The following is a 10,870-nucleotide window of genomic DNA, read 5'->3' as shown; positions in this document are numbered from 1 at the left end:
CATATATTAGTTCTTAGAAAGAATGCTTTTCTTGAAATCATTCATTTGCTCATAGATTTTTCAGTTCCCTGCAAATCTGCCCATTCAGGAAGCCATTCAGTAAAGCCCATATAAGCTTCTTTAAAGCAGATTGGAATGAGTGACTGGGCAAGTCCTCCAAACTGTCTTTAGCCTGTTTTTTGGGGATAACGGTCATATACACATGGCCTAGATATAAACCAAAACACGGTCAAACCAAAACAGAACTACAGTCCGAATATATATACTTCAGTATTCAAATAGCAGTACATGAAAATGTCAATCTCCAAAAATTCAGTATTGATAATACAGTGGGTAAACAACACCTGCATCTTCTGAAGTGTGCAACCCGCTCCGGAATCATCTGAGGAACCATCGTATTTGAAAAGTTGGAAAAATTTGGAAAATTAAATACGTAGTTAGTAGTAGTATACTACCGTTCAAAAGCTTGTGTGCGTGTTTGAAAGAAGTCTCTTTTGCTCACCAAGGCTACAATTATTTGATCAAAAATACAGTAAACATACATTGTGAAATATTTTTACTATTTCATATAACTTATGCATTTTCATATATTTTAAATGTAATTTATTACTGTGGTGGTAAAGCTGAATTTTAAGCAGCTATTACTCCAGTCTTTAGTGTCTGATATGCTGATTTGGAGCTTAAGTAATATTTCTTATTATCAACATTGAAAACAGTTGTGCTGCTTAATATGTTTTATGGAAGCAGTGATATTTTTTTCAGGATTTTTTGATGAACAGAAGGTAAGAAACAGCATTTATTTGAAACAGAAATTGAATGCATGCTTGATGAACAAATTTAAATTTTTCTTTCCAAAAAAAGTTTTTTGACCTGTAGCATATATCCAGGAATGCATACTACACACCTGCATACTACAGTGCGTACTTCATCAATAGTTAAAGGGATCATATGATGCAATTTCAAGTTTTCCTTTCTCTTTGGAGTGCTATAAGCTGTTAATGAATAGATAAGATCCCTAAAGCTGCAAAGCTTTGAAAGTGAAACTACTTTGTTTGGTCTTCCAAAAGAGGACACAACTAGAAATCAGTGGTTAAGTTGTATTTACAACACTGTTCCAGAACAGTTCAACCCAAATATTCAGATGTGTCCAACGCATTTTACGGAGGACGAGGACTGTTGCCTGGGAGAGTAGCCAACAATGCCGGTGTTCCGGTGAATTCAGTTCCCCCTTCGGCGCATGCTGACCCTATACAGTCTATGATGCTGACAAATAATGCTGACTCACAGCCTGTACGTTTTCATATTTAAAGGATTTGCCACTGATGATTCAAACTCAAAGTTTTGAGCAGTGTAGAGTAGCGCTTGTTGTTTGTCATTTCTCCGATCACAAATGCAGACATGGTTTTATGTTAAAAGACAGTATAAGTCATTATAATCAGTAATTATGTCCCAATTGGATGCAACAAATGCCTCGTTTATAATGGGTTTTATTGGTTTTGTCTCATCGCACCGAGACACGGCATCACAGTATGGTAAGGGGCATAACATTTCCATCACACGCTTGAGGAATTCGGCCAATCACAACGCACTAGACAGCTGGCCAATCAGAGCACACCTCGCTTTTCAGAACGATGAGCTTTGAAAAAATCAACGTGTTTCAGAAAGTCATAGACGAGAAACAATAATGTACATTATGTGGAAAATAATGTGTTTTTTGAACCTTAAACTGCATAAACATTTCATTACACCAAATACACAAAATAATGTTCTTTTTTAGCAACGTCATATGACCCCTTTAAGATCAAATTCAGGACATACTTTGAAATGTAGTACAGGAATTCGGACGTAGCCTAGAGCTATGTGCTCATTTGTGCGAGAGTCTTTATGAATAACACTCGAGAGGGATGTCAGAGGTCTTATCAAGGGCAGAGTGACGGATGATGATAGCAGCAGCCCCTTATTACGTCAACCGACACTATAAAGACAAAGCGCATTGAGCTATTATATGGAATAACTAAAGCAATAGTTCTGATCATTCCATCCTACGCTCGCTGCACAGGAAGATGAGAAAAAAAAATTCCCAACAAATCTTTGAGGCAGAATTTTCATATTCTCCATGAAGCTTGATGATCTCTTGCTCACTATGCTGGAATACTGATCCATCTAAGTGGAATCATGCTGTTTGATTCGTTCATTTGTATGCCTGTCAAAGAGAACGCTAGAAATATCTCATTTTCTTTTGAGCCAATACCTCATCCGTCAATGGGAACAAAAGGTCAGACACATTACAGTGGTCTGACTGAGTTTGTTCAAACCCAACCGCTGCTTGTCTGAGATGAACAATAACATCCCTCAAACAGTAAATAGAATTCATTTCAGGGTCTAAATGGAAGCATGTCGCCACAGGGGGAAAAAACAGAGCACTGGAAAAATTAAACGTTCTATGAAACACTCTAAAATACTTACAATTAAGCTTATTTCACTATTCAGCTAAAATGCTCACTAACATCCCCTAAAAACAACGTAGCAATTTTTGTGTGCCAAGTCACATTTCAGGACATTTCACTGTACTAAATGATATCTACAATAAAAATTTGGGAAAGCTACTTTTTAAATGCTATAGTGGGTTTATCTTACAACAAGATAATAACAACATTATCTAACTACATTAAAGCTACTTAAACGGACAATCTTCCTAAAGACCCATGAAATGGAAATACACTATCTATTTTATGAATGCACGATTCACTTATGCATGTTTAATTTTTTGACCTTGAAATAAAAATGTCTAGTGAAATGACAGACTTCTTTCTGTTCACGTATGATGGACTTCTCCAATCATTTAGTCCACTTACACCTGCCCTTTTATTACAAATGACTGCAAGATCACATTTTGATCTGCCTTCATCCAATCAACAACCACTGGACAGAACCAAAGCCCTGTCCTACATTTTTTCTTTTTAATAACCTGTTTTACTCCGACGCATGTCACAATACTGAAGGAAAGATGAGTTGCTACTTCGGTTTCATTGCAACTTTAAAGGGTCATGAAACCCTCCATTTCAGCACTGGTTAGTTCTCACCACAGTTTTTTAAAAATGCTAAAAAAGTGGGCGTGGTGCACAGCGGAGCAGAGGAGGGGGAAGAGGGGAGACACAACACACACAGCTTCACATTCAGACAGTTTCATTTCGCTCCCATCGAGTTACGCTAAAATCTCAGAAAAAGCAGTCTGGGGTTTCATGACCCTTTAAATGTATAACAATACAATTATACATCTAAATGAATTAACATCCAAATAAACCAGTTCACTGGAATGAATCAATTTTTCCAACACTACCTAAGAGAGAGGATCGTTAAGAAAAAAAATTATTGACTAGAACGAAACAGCATGCGAGATAGAGGATCATTTAAAGGTGGGGTAAGCGATTTTCAAAAACGCTTTAGAAAACTGATTCGGGCCAAATAGCAAAACAAACTTGTAGCCCATCAGCAGTAAGGGGCGTGTCTACTCATGATGTGGAGGAGAGAGCGTTCAGTGCACGGGATGGACATTAGCCGAGCTGAGCGACAGAAAGATAGAGATGGCAGATAAAAACAAAAACAAAAGAGGAAAACGTCTGCGGAACAAAAGAAGGCTTAAGGCAATAAGGCAAGAAGTAGGACCCGTGTAAATATCGGATCAGCTTTCCAGCACTGGAGAGAACTCAAGGAGCGGAAGGCCTGCGATCGGATGCCGAGGTTGTTTTGTTTCTTCTTGATAGGTGAGTAACATCGTGTCTGTGTTGCAACAGCTAAAGTCTGTCTAGTACACTGGACGTGACAAAGCGTGTCAATACGTCATAAATAGAACGCAGTAGCAGTTTTCTGTCTATTTGTCGTGTCGCGCCGCATCCAGTGTAGACCATAGGTATATATATATATATATATATATATATATACACACACACACACATATACACATCTATGGTGTAGACAGCATCACTGATTATAATGAGTTCCGTAGTATTTTGTCGCGCCGCACCACTCGAGTCCGGTGTAGACACGGTATAACATTGGTTTTGCTTTGTTTCACAGAACTAATCGTTGCCTGGGTTGCGTACGTATGTGTGGGGAGGCGCTATCAAAATAGGGGCGAGACCCTTTTGGGGTAGGGGCATGTTTGTTTTGGTGATTTCAAATGTCAACATTGGCTACCAGAAATCGCTTACCCCACCTTAAGACAAACCCATTCACAATGAATTGAACTTTCCAAAGCAACATATGAGAGAAATTATAGTTCAGGATGAAGAAATACAACTACAACAAATTAGACTTTTCAATTCCACATACAGTATGAGGGAGTAAACCGTTTCAGGGAGCATGTATATGATTCTTCCTTCAGTTCGTCACAAAAAACAATCTGACATTTAAACCCAGTAGTAAAAAAGTAGTTAAAAAGCTACACTACTTTGAAAGCAGCTGATCTACTGTCAGACTACTAAGAACTGCAGTTAGGATAGTATTGTCTTTTGTTAGGACTGTGCTAGGATTGCTTTTGAACCAAACAGAAAATGTAAGGAATGAAATGCTCTATTTTCTTGTTTGACCGACAGAGCTGAATCCCTTGTGTGCTCTTGACAGCACAGCGGATCCCAGTGATGATGCAGACCTCAGGCCCAGCTTCAGTGAGTCACAGAGCAGAGCAGAGCAGGCTGTTGGGATCACAAAAACTCGTCTATTATTACACCACACATGTCACAACTCCCAGTGGCCCCCACGAGCCTGACACACACACCAAAACAGCTGCAGACACTTATACACAAACACATCACCCACTGAGACAAGACAGAGATAATAAAGAGCGCACTTATATGGATACATAGACAACTCAATAAAGCACTTCTGTATAACACTTCTCATTGTGCACACTCTTATTTACTATAATAAGTTGCAACTGAAGCCTACAACTGAACTGTTTTCACTGTTTTCTCTACAAAAGGTGACAATTTGCTACACTGGATAACACTTGTTATTTAAAGAACAATTTCCTCCTTCGATACCACAGTACAAACTAGTAGCATATAGGGATGTAACGATTTACTCAACTCACGATGTGATATGATTCACGATACTGATTTCACAATACAATTGTGTCAATTTCTTTTTTTAACAAAATGAGATTTAAGACAGATTTTTAAAAAGGTGTCCTTTTGTTATTTCTCAGACCAAAAGGCTGCACACTACTTTGTGAATTTGAAAATGTCAAACAATATACTAACTTGACATTTTAAAACAAATCCCAAATCAAATAAATAAATAATACAAATAAAATAAATGTCTCCATGTAAGTAAACTAAGGTTTTACCTGTGTATTTAAATCACGATCCAAACATGGATGTTGCATACATGTTATTTAGATTGTAAAAGTTTAAAATTTGAAACAAAAATGGTCTGACTTTAGCTTTGTGATACTACATAAAAAATCTGACCGAAACAAAAACAGCAGACGGGCTGAATGAGATGCAAATGTTACTCTCTGACAGCAGGTGGCGCTTAAACAGGAGGTATTTATAGGCTGCTGCCCCTTTAAGACCGAATGCACGGATCCAATATAATTATGCATATGCGATTTCTTTCTCCACTGTTTATGTTCATTTAAGACAAGAAAATACTTGCAGAGATAATTATTTTTAGATAATTTTGCGTGTATGTGTCTGTTCAAGCTTTTTTATTTATTTTTATTTTTCCAGGAAGGTCCCATTGAGATAAAAGAAATCTCTTCTTCCAGGGAGTCCTAGCCAAGATGAACATACAAAAATTTCACAAACATACACCTCACAAGACATACTTGTATAGAACCAAAGCAAAAAGCAAAGCAAAGCAGTAAATTAATTAAAACAACAACATGATTAATTTGCTAAACACTGCACTCATTTTTTTTTTAAATATTCAAAGGAGGAATTGTTTCTAATGGGGTTACAGTTTGAAACTCATTCCACAACCACGGAGCATAGTAAGAGAAAGCTGATTTTCCATGCTCTGAATGTACTCCGGGTATTTCTAATTGAATCCCATTTGATGATCTGGTGATATAATTCTTTCTACATAGGCATAAAAGACTATAGATGTAATTTGGAAGCATGCCCAACAATGCCTTTACAGTATACACTAACATATGTGATTTCCTTCTTTGATATAAGAGGACCAACCTACTTTATTATACAGCAAACAATGATGAGTACGTGAGCAAGCATTTGTTATAAATTGCAATGCAGCATGATAAACACTATCCAGCCTTTTCAATAAATATGTAAAAGCATGCATGTAAATAACATCTCCATAATCCAGAATGGGTAAAAATGTACTCTGTATAATTTGCTTTCTAGCGCCAAAGGAATTACATTTTTTTTGCAGAAATAGAAACCCGAATCTTGGTTTAAGTCTTTTCACCAAGTAATCAATATGTACATCAAAAGCTAACTTCTCGTCAAACCATACTCCTAAATACTTATAAGCTGTTACTCTTTCTATGTGCAGGCCATCAATAGTAAGAATGGACAGAGCAGAGGACAAAGATCGGCTACAAGTAAAAATCATATATTTAGTTTTATTTACATTTAGAACTAATTTCAGTTGTAGAAAGGTATGCTGAAAAGTATAAAAAGAGTCCTGAAGAATTTCAATGACTCACGATGTGATATGATTCACGATACTGATTTCACAATACAATTGTGTCAATTTCTTTTTTTAACAAAATGAGATTTAAGACAGATTTTTAAAAAGGTGTCCTTTTGTTATTTCTCAGACCAAAAGGCTGCACACTACTTTGTGAATTTGAAAATGTCAAACAATATACTAACTTGACATTTTAAAACAAATCCCAAATCAAATAAATAAATAATACAAATAAAATAAATGTCTCCATGTAAGTAAACTAAGGTTTTACCTGTGTATTTAAATCACGATCCAAACATGGATGTTGCATACATGTTATTTAGATTGTAAAAGTTTAAAATTTGAAACAAAAATGGTCTGACTTTAGCTTTGTGATACTACATAAAAAATCTGACCGAAACAAAAACAGCAGACGGGCTGAATGAGATGCAAATGTTACTCTCTGACAGCAGGTGGCGCTTAAACAGGAGGTATTTATAGGCTGCTGCCCCTTTAAGACCGAATGCACGGATCCAATATAATTATGCATATGCGATTTCTTTCTCCACTGTTTATGTTCATTTAAGACAAGAAAATACTTGCAGAGATAATTATTTTTAGATAATTTTGCGTGTATGTGTCTGTTCAAGCTTTTTTATTTATTTTTATTTTTCCAGGAAGGTCCCATTGAGATAAAAGAAATCTCTTCTTCCAGGGAGTCCTAGCCAAGATGAACATACAAAAATTTCACAAACATACACCTCACAAGACATACTTGTATAGAACCAAAGCAAAAAGCAAAGCAAAGCAGTAAATTAATTAAAACAACAACATGATTAATTTGCTAAACACTGCACTCATTTTTTTTTTAAATATTCAAAGGAGGAATTGTTTCTAATGGGGTTACAGTTTGAAACTCATTCCACAACCACGGAGCATAGTAAGAGAAAGCTGATTTTCCATGCTCTGAATGTACTCCGGGTATTTCTAATTGAATCCCATTTGATGATCTGGTGATATAATTCTTTCTACATAGGCATAAAAGACTATAGATGTAATTTGGAAGCATGCCCAACAATGCCTTTACAGTATACACTAACATATGTGATTTCCTTCTTTGATATAAGAGGACCAACCTACTTTATTATACAGCAAACAATGATGAGTACGTGAGCAAGCATTTGTTATAAATTGCAATGCAGCATGATAAACACTATCCAGCCTTTTCAATAAATATGTAAAAGCATGCATGTAAATAACATCTCCATAATCCAGAATGGGTAAAAATGTACTCTGTATAATTTGCTTTCTAGCGCCAAAGGAATTACATTTTTTTTGCAGAAATAGAAACCCGAATCTTGGTTTAAGTCTTTTCACCAAGTAATCAATATGTACATCAAAAGCTAACTTCTCGTCAAACCATACTCCTAAATACTTATAAGCTGTTACTCTTTCTATGTGCAGGCCATCAATAGTAAGAATGGACAGAGCAGAGGACAAAGATCGGCTACAAGTAAAAATCATATATTTAGTTTTATTTACATTTAGAACTAATTTCAGTTGTAGAAAGGAATGCTGAAAAGTATAAAAAGAGTCCTGAAGAATTTCAATGGCTTGCGACAAAGAGGATGCAGCTGAATAAATAACTATCATCAGCATAAAAATTTAACTTCGCAGAGTTTATTCCCTGACTAAATCATTAATAAAAATAGAAAAAAGAAGTGGTGCCAATAAAGAACCTTGTGGGACACCCTTCTTAACAGTTAACATATTAGAAGCATGATGATCTACAGAAACACACTGAGTTCTGTCCGATAAATTGTTTTTAAACCAACTGTATGCCAAATTACCAAGGCCTATACCTTTAAGCCTCTGTAGCAGTAGAGCATGATCCACTAAGTCAAATGCTTTTGTAAAGTCGACAAATAAGGCTTAAGAGGAATCAATTCTGTGTTCGTGCTCTGCATGTGCGCGCTTTGAGCGTGTGCACGCGAGGTGAGTACCGACCTGAATTCTTCATGCGCATGAATGGTTTAAAACGCTTGAATGTTTAAATTGGTAAGACTATTGGTGTAAATGATAAACTATGATCCGTTTCACCCCTACAAGCGAGTGAACAACGCAAATTAAGGAAGGGATTTTATATCACTATTCAAGATAGGGCAGTGATACATTTTGGTAGCCCGACTGGAAAACACAATAGCCCCGGGACGTCGGGCTAGCAATTTTGCGAGCCCTGAAAACTGTAATGGCAAATCGTTTAATTTCTGCAACACTAGCAGGTACTAAACACTATATATTTGTCCCTCACATCCTTGTTTTCATTTGCATATTAAACATGAAGTTTAACCATCAAAAAGCTAAATCCTTATGTATAAAACAAACAAATGGACTTAAGTTCTGATTGGTGACCTAATTGTGCAGAAATTGCACTTTTCACTTTTAACAGAAATAGTTCACCCAAAAATTAAATCATATCATTATATGGCATACTTTCTTTGGGACAAAAAAAATCAGTCTGATCTGTGAACTGGATGAACTTGTGAACTGAAAAGAACCAGTTCAAAAGAATGAATCATTCACTGATCCATTTTGTTGAGTTCAACTAACAGACTCAATGATCCGGTTGCAGCAGTTCTCGAATTAACACCTCACTGGAGGGGAAAATGATCAGTGAATAATGACTTTGTATTGTCTTTGTATAGAAAACAGCTGTGTGAATATTCTTGAACATTCCCTCTTGTGTGTCGCACAGAAAATGAACAACATAAGAGCCGGTAAATAATGACAGAACTATTTCTTTAATACAAACACGACTGCAATTCTCCCTTAGAGACACACAAAGAGTAAAAGGTGCAGACCACACGCAGGTGCTCGGCAGCAGAAGTGAAGGTGAACGGACGAAAGCAAGCGGGCAGGGCGTTTCAGCGAGCTCTGACCGAGCTGAAAAATGAATGCAGCGAGCGGGCGGCGTTTCAGGGCCACTTTCCAGCACTAAAGACCAACAAGATCAATTACCGAGTGGAGATGTTTCTCAGCGCCACAGTGAGCGGCACCTTAATGAGAAAGGTTTCCATTACCTCCATAAATGGCCTAAGAGAGACACACTGATGAAGCAAGAGCTGTAATAGCCTTTCTCTCTTTTCCTCCCTAATGGCACTGCAAGTGGATTACACTGCCAATCCGGCCATCCGCCCTGTTTATCATTTATGTAAATAACGTCAGCGCCACTGACACAATGTGGTGAGGTGGCTCACAGGAAGGAGAGGAGGGTGCAGCCTCTGAGGCTTTTTGTGAGGTGCGAGAATATTATCTGGTCATTTTGACAGATGCCACGTTAAGCAAAATCTGTCTACATTTCAAGTGTGCAGCTGTTTTAAGTGACAGTGTGTGCACATGTGTGAGGAAGAAAGCGAGTTTGTGTGTTCTCACTTTATATTCAGGTGAGAGTAAACGCCTTCCACTTCTGCATCAGACAGGTTTTTCTAATATGCACCATCTGACTGAAGAGGAATAGAAAAAAATACATCAGCAGAAATATACACAAGTGGCAATAATCCTCTGGCCCCAATACTTGTGCTGTGCAATAAGCAAACTGAGCTTATCAGGAGCAACCACCACTCCTTTTAATAGCCACCGTGACGCAGTCCTTTCAGGCAGGTTTCTGTTCCTGCTTTTTTTAAGGACTTTACTGAGTGCGTGCCCTGGTCCTCTCTCTTTTCCATAAACAGTACATGTTAGGGCTGAAAATAAATCTCTCATTATTTAATTGTTTTGGCCATCATAACCAATTAGATTCAACACATTTTTTCACAAATAAACATGTATATGCATATAATACAGCAATATCAATTTACACACACACACACACACACACACATATATATATATATATATTAGGGCTGGACAATATGGCCAAAATTTATATCACAATATATTTCTTAATTTCGGTCGATACGATATAATTCCGATATCGATATGAAAACTATTAAAAAAGCCTCATAAAAAGGCCAAGAACGGCCACAGCAGATGTCTGTACCTACAAACTTATGAAAAATTAATTTGCCAACTCTATGAAACCTACTCCTATAAAACTATATAATATTTTAGGAAAAAAATGGCGCAAATAAATAAATGTTCACCTTTTATTGGTATTTAGCCTTCATACAAACAAGAAATGTGAAATCACTGTCAAATAAATCTCAGACTCTCCTTATTAATATTAATATTTTTT

This window comes from Sinocyclocheilus grahami, unplaced genomic scaffold, assembly GCF_001515645.1.
Source record: "Sinocyclocheilus grahami isolate Dianchi unplaced genomic scaffold, SAMN03320097.WGS_v1.1 scaffold925.1, whole genome shotgun sequence".
In the NCBI taxonomy this organism is placed as follows: Eukaryota; Metazoa; Chordata; class Actinopteri; order Cypriniformes; family Cyprinidae; genus Sinocyclocheilus; species Sinocyclocheilus grahami.
This window is presented reverse-complemented; position numbering follows the sequence as displayed.